Below are 16,037 nucleotides of genomic sequence, written 5' to 3' on the forward strand. Positions count from 1 at the left end.
AGAGTAGAACGACATCTTCTGTTATTGAAATAACGTTGCTGAATGAAATTGGCACACTGACATTTTATCAAAACGATTTGCTACATGAAAAATCGATATTTTTGTCTAAAACTGAAACAGCTGTTAATACAATTAGTACCCATAACTGGTGTGGTGCTTCCATTTGCTTGAATCTATTAAGGCACTGCTAAATTAAACGAAACGGTCCTTTCTACTATTGCAGGAATTGTAACACACGCCGGATCAATCAGACTATTTTGGCATGAATCATCATTTTAATGTGCCAGATTTACATAAATAGCATGACGGAATGCAAAAAGTACTGAAATAAAATGCACACTGCTACAAATAAACAGTACTATTTTAGAAAACAGGGACATAGTCTCATCTGTCCGTCATATGCTCCAGTTTCTCATGTAAAAGATTGAAAAGACGAAGTATGGCTTGCTTTGATAAGCGAAATCTGGATATAAATTCGGAATCAGCGTTGTTTCACTTTTTCTCCTTCTTCATTCACATGATTGGTTCAGACAAAATCTCGTCATTCCTGTCTGCAATTGCATCTGTCACTACTCCTGCCATCTTGAAAATTTGTTCCCCAGTTAAGCTCACCAACCGGCCAAACATCGCTGTTTGAGTTATCCCAAGTTTATTGGTTTATTCTCCAGTTAGGCTTCATTCCGGGGTCGTACGATGCATTTCTCGCGCTATTGCGGGAATAGAGCTTAAACAGCTACTAACTGGAGATTGTAAAACTGGCCCCTATATCCATATTAGAATTTGTGTCTATTGTAACCGTAATTGTAATTTTATTTATCCTGTAAATCATACATTGTGTGCAGAGAGGCGCATGATGATATAGGACATGTCAAAAATGCTGATGAGATGACACATAGTTAAAATGATTATGACAGTGATATTATAATGATACAAATTTTTATATAATAATATGTAATGCCTAGAAACAAAAAGCATATATGTGGATATCCTGTAAAAAAATTCAGAATTGCACAATATTTCTAAACAAGTTCCCATTATTGAGGGAAAGAAACATATAAGCAGATAACATGGAAATTCAAAAGCACATTTATATTTAAAAATTTATTAGTAAAGTAAAACAGTAAACATGACACACTTCTGCATTAAGGTATTTAGGCTTACATACAAAGTACAGAACATGGACAGAACAAATAACATGGAAATTCTAAAGTATACATTAAAAATACATTAAAAATAGGAAAACTCCCTTTTCTATTACAAAGTTTATTTTTGTGTACAAATGCATGCACAAAAAAGTAACAATTTGAACAGATTGACAATGTATATAAGAAGGATGCGGAAGCATGGACAGAGAAAGGAATGATGTAAACAGACTTACACTGTGTATAGGAAGTTGAGTTTTCAGGAGAAATTAGAATTTTTTGTCAAGAAATGCAGTAACAATGTAAAAACAGTGATTTGATAAAAATTGTTTTAGTTTCGTTCTCATTTCCTTCAGATTATTAATTGACTTGATCTCTGATGGGAGATGGTAGTAAATTTTTGTGTCGGTATATTTTAGGCTGTCAACATATAATTTGGTGCTGTGTGCTACAATTTTTAGCTGAGTTTTGTTTCTGGTGTCATGTATGTGATAATCTATATTTGTGTGTAGGGTTCCTAAATGCTGAGCTACAAAGCAGACCTGTTCACTGATGTAAATGCATGGGATTGGCCTAATTTTTGATGATTTAAATTATGTTTTACAGGATTCAGTTCTGTTTTTCAATGCCTTTGTTCTGACCACTTGTTTTTGTAATTTGGAAATTGTATTGGATTCAGTGTATTTCCCCAGAAAATTAGGTTATAGCTCATAATGGATTCATATAAGGAATGGTATACGAGCTTCAAAATGTCAAAATTGTCTGAAACTCTTGTTGATTTGAGTAGGTAGTAGATTTTGTTGAGCTTCTTTGCAACTATCTCTACATGCAGTTTCCTGTTTAGTGTACAACTGATGGTTAATCCAAGGAATTTGGTGTCTTGCACACTGATAATTTCATCTTTACCTATATGTATGTCTGCATTGAAGGAGGTAACATTCTGCCTTGTGTGAAAGTTCGTGCTTAAGTTTCCTATGTGTTCATTAGCAGTCTGTTAGTCACAAACCAAGATTTTATGTGAGAGGTGGTTTCATTGACTGTTTCTTGAAGCACATCTCTGTTGGAAATTAAAATATTTGTATCATCAACACACACAAAAATTAGCATTGAGAATGTTTTCTGGGAGGTCATTTATGAACAGTGTGAAAAGGATTGAACAGAGAACAGACCCTTGTGGGATACCACAACTTATATTTAGGGTATCTGACCTGCAATAGGTGGATCCTTGGTTTTCTGATTTCTACATATTGTCTCCATTCACTTAGATAGTTAGTGAACCAGCTGTGAGCAGTAACCCTGATTCCAAATTTCTCCAGTTTTGTGAGGCACAGCTTATGGTTGACCATATCAAAGGCTTTGGATTGGTCAAGAAATATACCAGCAGCAGGCTGTTTATGATCAATTAGACATGAGCACTACTCTAAAAACTCTTACAGAGCATTTATGATTCACCTATTTTTTGATAACCGTATTGAGGAGATGTTATAATGTTGTTGGAGTTTAAAAAGAGTTCTAATCTTACGGAAATACAGTATTCAAATATATTGAAAATGTGGATAATATTGCAATAGGCCTATAATTCTCCATGACATTTTTCTCTCCGTTCTTGTACAGTGGTATAATTTTAGAAATTTGTACCTGGTCAGGAAATGATCCCTCCTCAAAAGAGGCGTTTATGATATTAATCAGATGCCTACAGATGACACTGGAACCCTTTTACCATATCATGGCCATCAGACTTTTTTTTTATTCTTTTCCTAATAATATTCCCCATCTCACAAGATGTCGCTGGAGATGGGAAAAAGGAGTTCAGGGGAATATTGCTGTTAGGATGAGAGTGTACAATGTATGAACAGGCAGGTAACATATTTTTTTTAAATTTCTGAAAAATGTTTGTTGAAACCATAGGCAATTTTATGTACATTTTCTGTTTTCATCCTTCTATGTTGAACTTAAATTTATCCTCTATGGTTCTCTTTCTTCCAGTTTGGTTATTTCTTATACTCCATAATGTCTTACATTTGTTAGAGTAGTTCCCAATGAAATGATCATTGTGAGCCTATTTTATTGCTTTAATGACTCTTCTATAAGTATTTTATTTTTTGTTTTTTAAAGTACAGATTGAATCCTTTTGACTTGCCTCTGTCCAGTTTGGTAGCTTTGTGCACTAGCTTAATTTTTTTCTCAGGATGTTTTAATGACTTTTGTAATCCAAGAATTTTTCTTTCTGTGGGTCATGGTTTTCGTTTTTCCTGGAAATGTTAATGGATGTGGTACTGGAAAATCTGTATGAAGTTTTCAAAATTTTCATTTACTGTTTCTGAATCATATACACTTTTCCAGTCCTCTGCCCTTACACTATATATAAAATTATTTAAATTACTGTCATTATAGGTTCTACATTTTACAGCTACTTTGTCAGAAAGAAGTACAGAGTTTGAAACTTCCTGGCAGATTAAAACTGTGTGCTGGACCGAGACTCTAACTCGGAATCTTTCATTTTTGCAGGCAAGTGGTTTACAATCTAAACTAAAAAAAAAAAATGAAATTATCATATGGCATTGTTGGGCAAGCGGTCCCATTCGGGTTCAGTCGCCAAGTGCCAGTCTTATTTCAGTCAGCGCCAAATAGGGAGACATGCGGCCAATGATGAGGATGAAATGATGATGAGGACAACACAACACCCAGTCGACGAGTTGAGAAAGTCTCCAACCCGGCTGGGAATCGAACCCAGGCCCAGTGCATGGAAGGCAAGCACGTTATCACCCAGTTAAGCAAGCAGACACCAGCTGAACTACTCAGGCACGACTCACGACGAGTCCTCGCCGCTTTACTTCCGCCAGTACCTCGTCTCCTATCTTCCAAACGTCACAGACGCTCTTCTGCGAATCTTGCAAGACTAGCACATTCGGAAGAAAGGAAGTAAGGCTCTGAGGATGAGTCGTGAGTCGAGCTCGGGTAGCTCAGATCTTAGAACACTTGCCCACAAAAGGCAAAGGTCCCGAGTTTGAGTCTCGGTCTGGCACACAGAATTAATCTGCCAGGAAGTTACATATCAGTGCACACTCCGCTGCAGAGTGAAAATTTCATTCTAAAGTACGGGGTCTGATGATTTCAACTGAATAATAAGTGCACTGTGATCTGAAAGCCAACATCCCTCACCTTTAGAGTGCAATCAACGCCAGTTGCAACCTGGTCAAGACAACTTATTAGCCTTGTTGGAGACATGACTTTTATATTCAAGTTGAAAGAAAACATTAAGTTCACAAAATGTGACCCTTTGGGAGATTCTTCAAGAAAGTTGATATTAAGATCTCCACGTAGAATAACTTTTTTAGAATTATTGAGAGATGCTTTTTCTAGTAATAAGCATCTATAAATACTCATGTCATGTATAATTATGCCTGGTTACATATTCAGGCAATTCTCTTTTATACTGGATCAACGGAACACGAATAAATAAATAAAGCACACTGTTGGATCCATTAGTTACTGATGTTTAGAGTGCGTGACTGTTATTTGGAACATTTCTAATTATTGGTCGGATAAATGTTTCATTAACGCTTTACCGTTAAATCATTGTAACCAATTGCCCCGAGAAAAATCTCTCAGTCCATCGGTCACATGGGAGAAAAATTACCTGCACTTACTTTGTTCTATTATGGTAAGCATTTTGAAATTCCCGCCTTGATGTTTCCGTGTCTGTGAAGGTGAACTCTGACTATTGCGAGTAGAAAAAGCTACTTTGGTCCGGTGTTCAGGCTCTCAGGCAGTGGTGTCAAGATGTGGATGATAGTGACTTAGTGAGGTTTTTAGTGAGTTTGGTCGTAGAGGGACGAAGAATTATTTTAATTGGTGTGCTGTATATCGTATGCAATTCATCTGAAGTTTCTTAGTGTGTTCATCAAGTCCAGAAGCCTAGAATTTTTATTCGCATTTTGTGTCTCCCTCGTTTGCATTTTGTACGTAATTTTAACTAATCATTACGTTATTTTCTTGAATCGTGACATCCGTAGCTTTGTTACAACACAGTTTGTAAAGGCTACTGAAGTGAGATGTTGTATAAACTATCTACGATAGGTGGTGTACAATATAAGATTGTATTGTAACTTAGCTGATCCGTGATTAGAATAAATGACTATGTAACATTTTCTCGATTCCTTATGCAACTTATTTGTGTGTGACCGCTCCGCATAAATAAAATGTGTGATACTATTAGTTGAATTTCGTGTCGCTTATTTGTAATGATCGTGTGGAAATCATACTGTGATGTTTCTCTTGTTCAGAGATGCTGGACATTGCAAATAGCGAGTGTTCTCTATTCCAAAATACCCGTACAAATTTTTGAGCAATTTATTTTGATTGTATTACGATAGTAAATTCTATGTCATTATCAGATGATCCAAGGGTGAATAAATAAATATTTAGAATGCAATGCTGTCGTAAAGAATTCCAGTCCCGCTGTTTGCATTGACGTTTTTCTTATTCCAACAAAGTTCCCCGAATGGTACCTCGGATAAGGCAAACTTTTGAAACCACATTATTTACCTGCAGATAAATGTTTACTGAAAGAATAATTTAGATGATTACGTGCGTTACATTCATTCCAGTATGTGCCACATGCTGTTCGTGCCATTATCCCGCAAGTACCTATATTGGAAATAAAATAGCCAAATGACATCCATGAGACATAACGGTTCAGAACTTCATTGGATTTCAGTTTTATTTTGTTTCTTGAATGTAGTTGTAAGATAGTACTTGATGAAAAATGTGCATTTCAAAGGACCATCAAGTACTTTTTGCAAGACTTAATCACAGATTGAAACAAAGAGAAATTTTTGATTAATTACTACTAATCTGCCATTTAATTTTAAACAAGGTTTCTGTAGACTTAATGTACAGAGAAATGATATGAATGGATCTGTATTATTAACCTAATCCAGAAACAAAATATTTTTTCCTTATCTGCCAGTCGGTATCATCAGCCATCAATTTCATGTGCACACACATGTGGCAGTAATATGTGTGTATGTTTACCTGTGATGTGTGTTGCATGTGAACGATTTTTAACCTGCCTGAAAAATTTATCAGTGTAACTTGCGTTTATTGTGTTGTGATGATTGACTAGGGACATATTTCGAGGCGTGGCTCTCTTGCTTTTTAATGATGTCAAAGTACTATTTTTTTAATGTGTTGCATAGACATAAGATTAAATTTTGGCAAGAGTAACCAGAAGTTAAGTATTACTAGCATGCTGTGAAACATGTAGCTAAGTTTTGCTAAACTTTGCAGTACTGAATGTTAGGAGGTACAATACAGTTAACTAATTATTAGGTGTGGAGGATAAAGAAATGTAGACCTTCCACTTCCACAGAACTTTTGTACTGCTAAGAGTCAAAAGTTGATTATTCTGTAACATGACATGGAAAAATGAATAACAAACATTAACAAGGAAATGTGGCTTGCTTTGTGTGGATTTTGTTTATGTCTGTAGCAGCACTTCAATGTATTGTAGGATCATTTTGATGATGGGGCCTACAACATTGGACTCTGGAGTTAGTATTGCTAACAATATAACCAGAATAGTGTATTGACAAGGTGTTGTCCAAAAATAACACTCGCAGAACACAAAAACAAAAAACATCCGCAATAGGTGTACTTGTAATGTTTCTCCTCTTGTATTTGATAAATTATTTGGATAAAAACAGTTAGGCAGCTCAATATAATTTTTTCAGTTAATGCTTAATAAGTAGTTACAAAGGCCATATTAGCACATAAAATTATTTAGTGTACTAATATTTTCTCAGGTTCTGTGACCAGTACTTTGCCATGATTAAAACACTACATGCGCTGTTCAAAGAATACTGAAGAAGCATATCAATGGTAGGCAATGAAAACCTCTTACCTCCATCTTTCTGTGAAAACTTATAATTCCAGTAATCAGTAACTCCAAAATCGGAGAGATTTGTAAGTGCATGGATTTCTCTTATCAGCCATTAACTAGGCTTCTACTATACAGTTACACATGTAGCAACTTTCAGTATCACTTTATACTATCCTGCAAAGAAACTGTTTTTGCTTCACTGGCAAAATTTAACAAAATGGAGTTATGTTTTCCTTACCCACTGTCAATATTTGTCATATGTACAAATGAATACTGCAGGATGGCACCAAACTACTTTGAGTAACTAGTGTACAGAATTATGGGAGTGTGGCATGAGGATACCTTTTATCATAGTTTAGCTAATGAGGCTTATTTGTTACATTTTTCATTTCTCTTGACAGCCAGTTAAATATGGAATATGAAGACTTCTTCATGCTTTTATGAAGTTGGTTAAGAAAGTTTTATCCAAGTGCAAATTGCTTTGTTTATTGTATTGCAGCTATTTCCAAGTGGATCTGTAGATATTGACCATAGAACCTGAGGTGCCTCTGTATCCATATTCCACAAATCGCTGGTGAGCATGGTGGATGACATTAAATGAACTACTATTAGTCTACTCTGGTCTTAAGAGTCTACAGAAACAATATGAATGGGGATGTAGTAAAGTCCTAGATTCATCCCTTATTGCTGGCTTATGAAACTGCGAAGTAGGTTTGCCACCTGTCTTTAAAGTGTAGCTAGTTAAAAAAAAAATAAATACATAAAAAACCTCTTCCATGGGTTAAACAAATCTGGGACCATACATGTTGTCCTTCCTTTGTTATATTAGTTATTGTCTGTCAGTTATATTTGGCATAGGTCTCTCACAGTTCAGCAGTATTCTAGGATGGGTCACATGCATCTTCTGTAAGAAGACTCCTTTGAAGGCTGATTGAATTTTTCTAGTATCATTTCAATGAATTGAAGTGTCACCTGCTTTGCTTACAATAGAGCCTATGTGTAGTCATAGGGTACTACATTTTTGTGTGTTGTGAAGTGCACTGTTCTGCATTTCAGAACACACATGGTAAATTTGGAATTCCTTGGCACTTGAATAGTGGTACATACAAAGTTGCTTGACTATAGGCACGGTGGGATAACAGATTTATAATTTTAATTTTTTTATTGTTATCTGGGGCATATGTACATTTAGTTTCTTTAAAAAAAGTTCAACTTTTGAAATATGATGGAATTCTTTGAATCTCCTATTGGTAACCTGACCTAAGGCATGATTTCCAGCTGTGTTTGTGTAATTTACTAGACAACTGTAATTGTGGGATCTTGAGTGGGCTTAAGCAATTTAGAAAGACCTCATAAAGAAGCTATATGATGCAGTGGCTGACAACTCTCTTGGTTTATGCTTGTGCAGCATACAATATGTGACTAGAAGCTCATTTACCATTTGAATAAATCAGTTATGAATTAACAGTTGTGATCACTAATTTTATGTGATTGCTATATGGAATAACAGAGTGAATCTTGCATTTATGTAAGTCACTGTACAGGCCACAACACTGGGGGAACAGTTGACTGTGAAAATTCCAAGGCTGTAAGTCTAGTGGAGAAATAGCTTAGAAGCATGTGGCACCACTCATCTATACTTATGTATCCGAGGTAGTTGTTACACTGGAGATGGAGCACTCCTGTCACATGTCAAATGGAATAGTTCTGTCTATCTCATGACTGTTCATCGTCAAACATTGTATGGACTATCAGCACTTTAGTCAAATACGTTACAGGATGGGTGAAGTGTGCAATATCAGTGCACTTGGCCAGTCAGATTGTGGGTGCTTGATGCATGAGAGACCATTTTTGAGGTTGTGCATGCAGTAGTCCTTTCATATGCTGACATGTCAAGGATATACCAATGTACCACAAGTTGCTTGAATCAGGGAAACCTGCTTTCATCAGAGTCTGTAGCTTTGGACTGCAATGTGTTGTTAATATAGGTAACCTCAAAGTGTCAAATCTTGAAACTGCAGGTTCATATGTGACAGAGCTGAAATAACTTATCAATTAAATGCTGGACCACTACCAGTGAGCAGCTGTACCATCCAGAATCACTATTTATTATGGTATACCAAAGACACTGCCCGACAAGTGTACCACTACCCACCACAGGTCACAGAGAATAGCACATTGAAACATGGAAAATGTCTTATAGACTGATGAGTCGTGGTACAAGAGAGTAAACATCTGTGGCTGGGCAATGCATCTTATTTGTTGCTGAACATGTTTCATGCTGGTGGTGGAAGTATTCTCATGATGGGGATATTTATATGAAATGAAATTCTGGCTCTGCTTTGTCTGTCATTGGAGTACACTGATGAATGAAATGGCCCCTGCTGTCCAGTAATACACATCTATTTGCATGCCCCCTGTACATTCAGCAAGACAGTGCCCGATTCCATTGCTTCTGTATTGTCAGAGTGGTTCGAGTAACACTAGATAAGGATCAATGAAGCATCCTGCACCATCAAAAACACATTCTCTCTCTCTCTCTCTCTCTCTCTCTCTCTCTCTCTCTCTCTCTCTCTTTCACTCTCTCACTGTCTCTGTCTGACTTTAACATTTTTGAACACATCTGGCTTATGGATTAGCATCCTGGCTTAACTCTGACCGACCTTTGTGAGTTTCAGGTGCTGTCAAGTGCTTGTGGATATAGACAGCTCTTGAACATCACTAGTTGGATGTCTGTAATTCAGTAACTCAGAAGCATATAAGTCATTCCAACTATTTTAGAATTAATGCAGGAAAGAAAATGTCAAAAGATGATATGTGTTGTTCATAAATGGTTGATAAGAACACATTACAGAAGTAAACATTTCACACTTTGTAGACAATTATTGCTTACAGATCACAATGATAAATTTAGGAATGTTATACCATGGAAGTGAACACGTAAGCAGTAAACGGGAAAAAATAAAGTTGTAGCCATAGGTTATATACACTGTATGATGGGTAGTCAGTTTTAATTATTGTCTACATTTTTTGTTTGTTTGTTTGTTTTGTTGTTTTTCTGTGGTCTTGGTATAAATTGAAATCTCTGCTCTACAGTACTATAGCACATTGATAGAGGAGTGAAAACAAAATGATGCACCCATTGATAAAGTGATGTATCATGCGGCAATTTACTGTATTTTTGGCAGCAGCAGAAATGTTGCAGCTGATTTGGGCCAATCCAGATAGTCCTGGCATCGTTGCAACATTTCCACAGCTGCCTAAATTGAATTGCTATGCAATACCTCACTTAATAGGCTGTGCCATTTTGATATGGCACATCTAGCTGCCTGCTATGGTGTTGGGATTTCATTGTATACTAGGACTGCAGACATGTATCTGCAAACAAAAAATTAATTATGTCACTTTATTTTTTCAAGGGTACAATTTTATGAAGAACGCTCTTAAACTAACTTGTGGGGTAAATACAGATGAAGACTTGTGTAACTTGAATGCAAATGTGTCTGCGGTCAAGTTCTTTGTTGCATGTCTGATTTTGTATTGCACATGTAAAGTACTCTATTTATATCAGAGGTGGGTTGGTTGATTTGTGTAATTCCTTTGAGATATGCCTACTAGGAGAGAACAAAAAGTAAGTTTCGATTTTTACTTTGGTACAAATGTTATGTGCTATGTATGTTGATGCAAGTAGTATTTGTGTAGACTAGTGAACTATTGGAAATGGTTGTGGTAGCAGGAAGTGGTTGTGTTGTGAGGGCACAAACAATATTAGCCAGAATTAGTGTGAAGATTAGTTATACTCTTTGTACTGCTAAGGTGATGTGCATTAATTTTCTGCCACCGACTCCATTGAACATAGCCAGTCTCTCTCTCCCTCCATCACCCCCCTCCCCATTATCCGTGTCACATATAACATACAAAATCATGTCATAAAACTACCAGTGCTTCAGTTACTGTTGCAGGCAGCCTTTGTTTGGGTGACTTAAATCACAGGTAGTCACCATGATGAAGGTTGCCTGCAATAGCAGCTGAGATGTCAGATTATTACATCATGATGCAGCCACACTTGGAAAAAATTTATTGCTATGGATTCTGGCTACTAAACTCTACTCTCATATTATGGTTTGTGCATTCATCTGTGATATAGTTTATTTTTAAAGTTGGTTTGGTGAGAAAGCTGCTTTGAAAGTATACTGTCTCAGAGTTTCTTTCCCAACTCAGCAATGGAGGCACTTTTGTAGTAGCATACATTATTACTTTATGAGATAAAGTTAGATGCAAAAGTGAGTACTGCGGAGCATCTTTCATAGTTTTGTATATTTGAATATTACTGTTACTCTTCGAACTAAAATGGCACATTGATCACAACTTTAACCAAGAAGAAGAAGTTAGTTAGTTAGTTAGTTAGTTAGTTGCATGTTCCAGTGATCAATCGCACGGTACGGTAGCAGTTATGATGTGGAACATGTCAAGTGCACAAGAAATGCACATATGAAACAAGATTTTTAATATGTATATATTACAATACAGAGTTAAGGATTAATGTTTCTATTATTTACCCCATTACCTTAAATGGCACAAAATGCATATACTATATTTATAGATTTATTTATTCCTATTCAAGAATTCATCTATGGTATAGGAGGAGTTGTCAAGGAGATATGATTTCAATTAATTTTTGAAGCTATTGCTGCTGTCTGTCAGACATTTTATTTCATCTGGTAATTTGTCGAAAATTTTTATAGCAGCATATTTTACCCCTTTCTGTGTCAAAGATAGGTTGAGTAAAGGATAGTGTAAGTCTTTCTTTTTCCTGGTATTATAATCATGAATGTCACTGTTGTTTTTAAACTGGTCCATGTTGTTGAGAACAAATTTCATTAGTGAGTAATTGTACTGTGAGGCTGTTGTAAGAATTTCCAATCTTTTAAAAAGATGTGTACAAGATGTGCCACTATGAACCCCACACATTATTCTAACCACTTTCTTTCGAGCAGTGAATACTTTTTGTCTAAGTGTTGAGTTACCCCAAAATATTATTCCGTATGACATCAGAGAGTGAAAGTATGCAACGTATGTTAGCTTACTAATTTCTATATCCTCAAAATTGGCAGTTATTCTGATTGCAAAAGTTGCTCAACCTAGTTGCTTTAGAAGATCCAAAATATGAATTTTCCAATTAAGATTCTCATCTATGTGTACACCCAAAAACTTAGTATGCTGTGCCCTGTCTACTGATTTCTGTTGATGTGTAATATTTATTGAAGGAACTGTACTTTTTGGAGCAGAAAATTGGATGTACTGTGTTTTTTCAAAGTTTAGAGCAAGCCCATTTGCAGAAAGCCAATTAATGACTTTTCTGAAGACCTTATTTGTATCATTTTCAATTGGAGTTTCTTTTACCGGATTAATAATGATGCTTGTATCATGAGCAAACGGTGTCAGTTCAGCTTCCTGTTTCAGATAGGAAGGGAGGTCCGTCACAAATGTGAAGGACAGAAGGGGACCCATGAATGAACCCTCTGAAACACCTAATGTAATTTCACCCCAGTTAAATGAAGTGGCAAACTTATTTAAATCACTTGACCCATATAAGGAAACTTTTTGCTTCCTATTCTGTAGGTACGACTTAAACCACTCATATACTATTCCATTTATGCCATAGAACTGTAATTTCTGTAACATAATGTCATGGTTCACACAGTCAAATGCTTTGGACAAGTCACAGAAAATTCCTATTGGTGACATTTTATTATTTAAAGACTATTATGTGGACAGTGAAATTGTATATTGCAGTCTCAGTGGAACAGTGTTTCTGAAATCCGAACTGTGATTTACCAAGTATACCATTACTGTAGAAATAGCTAACCACTCTTGAGTACATTACTTTCTCGAAGATTTTTGAAAATGCTGTAAGCAAGGATACTGGCTGATAATTATGAACATCTGTGGTGTCCTCCTTTTTGTAGAGCGGCCTGCCAATGACATATTTTAACCTGTCTGGGAAAATACCTTGAGTTAATGATGCATTACATAAGTGACTCAAAACATCAGCTGTAATTGCTCCACATTGTTTTAATATCTTATTAAAGATATCATCTACTCCAACAGAACATTTATTTTTCAAAGATTTAATATTTTTATGAATTTCACAACAGGTTGTTAGGCGAAACTTAATCTGACTAAATTTTTTCAAAACAGACTCTTCCATGTACTGCCTGGCTTATTCTTTTGAACTGTTCTCACCAATTAACCAAGAAGTATATGTACTGCCAAACTGCCTTTATATCTAATTATATAAAAAAAAGTGCCAAAGATATATTTATACACACACACAGTTGTAATTACGTTTTGTCTTGATGCTGAATCACTTGAAAATAGTGTTCTATTTGACATCATAAAATGAAAATATATTGAATAATATTTTGTGTGCCTTCTGCATTCCCAAAGTTGGCATTTATTTTTCTGATGAAAACTGCTGGACATGTTCATCAAATATTTTCTAATGCCCGTCAGAATATCCCTCCAAACTTTGAAATTGACGGATTTTGCTGTGCTTTAGTTACCGATGATAAACATTTACAACAATAAATGCTTAAATAGAACTCCTTTGCAACACAAATATTACTACTATTCACAAAAGTGCCGTTTGCATTTGTCATTTTTGTTAGTTAAGGATGGTGGTTGTGTATGTATTAGTGTAAGAAATAAAAAAGTTATGTAAGTGGCTTAAAAAGGGAAAGGGGGGGGGGATCTTCTTGAGGAACACCAGGCACTCTTGATTGAATTTTGTGGAATGCTGTTTTTTAATTTTTCTAACAGTGGCTGAAGTGTTTTCATTCTGTAATGCACTCCGTTAGTGACAGAGGAAAAATAACACAGAGCGGAGAAAGAGAGCCGCACATAGGTGTTTTAAGAGGAAAAAATTATAGACTGAAGGAATGTTAGTCTTCAATGTAAACTGGATGTGATGCAGACCCAATAAAGGAACTCGCACCAACTCTCTCTAAATGATTTGACATGCCTGACCCTAAATGAAGCAGTGCTGTGTCAAGGATTTAATTAATGTGTTGTTATGATTCATGAAATAGTGGTGTGCACAAATCACATCTTGAGCTATTTTAAGGTTTAAAAATTAATAGTATGCTATTATGAATGCACAGTTTTGTCAGTGGTACAGTTATAAAATTGAAGCAGTTTCTTTTCTTCCTAAACTTATTACGATATAACAGAAGTAAGAAACTGCATAATAAGTTTCAGAACTGTGGTTGTGTCCTACTTTTGCAGAGGAAAAAGTGTGAGCTTTTGCTGGTGGACCAGATGAACACTATTTAGCTATTTCAGCAGTTTATGTAGGAGACACGAAGAGTGGGAATCTGCATGTATGGGCAAATTCACCTGGGAATTTATTGGAAATGAATTTTTGTTTTCGTATCTCCTCTCCTACCCCTCCCCATTTCCTTTCTTCCTTCCTCTTTTAGTTACAAACATATACTTATGCAAAGTATTCGCGATTGTGTAAATTGTCTAGAACTATAGGTTTCAATTGAATGCTTGTGTATGTCAAATGGCATGTTTACATGCCAGGTGTTCTACATAGTTTTAGTCCAGATGATCATTCACACGACTATCTAGACTCCCTTCTTAGCAAATGGACCGTGTTTAGTATGGTTTAATTGGAACATGTTTTCTGTTGAGACTGCAGTTCTGTTAGAAAATAAGAATTTTTTCCCATTTAACAGTCTTATATCCCTTTGCAAGAGAAGAGCAGCTTTTGAAATGTGGTGCATTGGAACACTGAAGAAGTAGAGTCAAATTGAGGCAAAAAGAAATTTGTGGCACAAATTGACTAAAAGAAGGGATCAGGTGATAGGGCATTCTTGAGATATTAAATAATAGTCGGTTTGGTAATGGAGGAAAGATTGGAGAGTGAAAACAGTAGAGGGAGACCAAGGCTTGACACCAAAAGTAGGTTTCAATAATTTTTGGGAGATGAAGATGCTTGTACAGGATAGACTAGCATGGAGAACTGCATCAAATCCATTCAGGGCCCACTGTAGGGCCTGGCAGCCAGGACATTTGTCCGGGGTGCCGTATTGGTTGTAAGTGTGGTAAAAATAATTGTGTGTTAAATACTCAATAACAGAAAAATATACCTGCATGAGAACATAAAATTTAAATTCTAGTCATGCGAGTGGTTTCTCTCGTGTCAGTTAGCTACACTTTCATTATTATGATGACATGTCTTGCTGTGGGCCTGTTGCTGCATAATCTGGAGCATCCATTTGATCTTGGTGAAGGTTCTCCATTTGCTCCAAGACACCATTGTCACAGTTGTCTGAACTATTGTTATGCAGCTCGTGGCAAAGTGAGTGGCAGCCATGCATCATTCATGGTACAGAATCCTCAGAAGGCGAGTCCTACTTGGACTTGCCTGGTGTCTTTAAAGGTGCATACATCTATAATTAAGCTCTCGTACAGTTTGTTAGATACTATTTTATTGGAAATCAGTTATTGAATTGAAACAATGAAATCATTTCTAAGTAAAATTAATATTTAACTTAGGTACGTTTTGCAAAGTGCTGGTTATTGACTCAATAAAATATTGATTCAAATTTGAATGTACTCTGTGGGTATAACTATTTACATTTTTAATGAAAATAATTATTTGAATCAAATATTATAATAAATTTATGAAGTTCATTGCTTCAATAAAACATTTTATAATAATATATGTGAATAACTGAACTGAATGAAATCTCAAAATAAAGAATTATAAAATTGTTTGTAAGACAGTGTATGATTTGCTGAAATAGTTGTTATTAGAAAATAGATATGTAATTAAACTAGGCTTTCTGATGTTCACAGGATACGAATAATATTTTGTGTAGGCCATAAATTATTTTTATGTCGATGACAGAATATAATTTTGAAGTTATATTAATTACAGTTTTATCTTATTTAGAACAATGATAAATCTGTAGTTTTTATAGCTTACATTGTTTTAATTT

General features: G+C 35.6%; 1 protein-coding gene and 1 long non-coding RNA gene across 2 annotated transcripts in view; one reads left to right on the top strand and one right to left on the bottom strand.

Moving 5' to 3' along the window:
- LOC126249009 (uncharacterized) overlaps positions 1-16,037 on the bottom strand; it is a 204,494-nt gene that overhangs the window by 80,818 nt on the left and 107,639 nt on the right. The gene's annotated exons all lie outside the window — the stretch shown is intronic.
- Positions 4,875-16,037, top strand: part of LOC126249012 (uncharacterized) — a 193,430-nt gene continuing 182,267 nt past the window's right edge. The window contains exon 1 of the long non-coding RNA XR_007545587.1: positions 4,875-5,222. This is a non-coding gene — a long non-coding RNA (uncharacterized LOC126249012). The remainder of the gene's footprint in view (positions 5,223-16,037) is intronic.

Source organism: Schistocerca nitens, chromosome 3 (genome assembly GCF_023898315.1).
Source record: "Schistocerca nitens isolate TAMUIC-IGC-003100 chromosome 3, iqSchNite1.1, whole genome shotgun sequence".
Lineage (NCBI taxonomy): Eukaryota > Metazoa > Arthropoda > Insecta > Orthoptera > Acrididae > Schistocerca > Schistocerca nitens.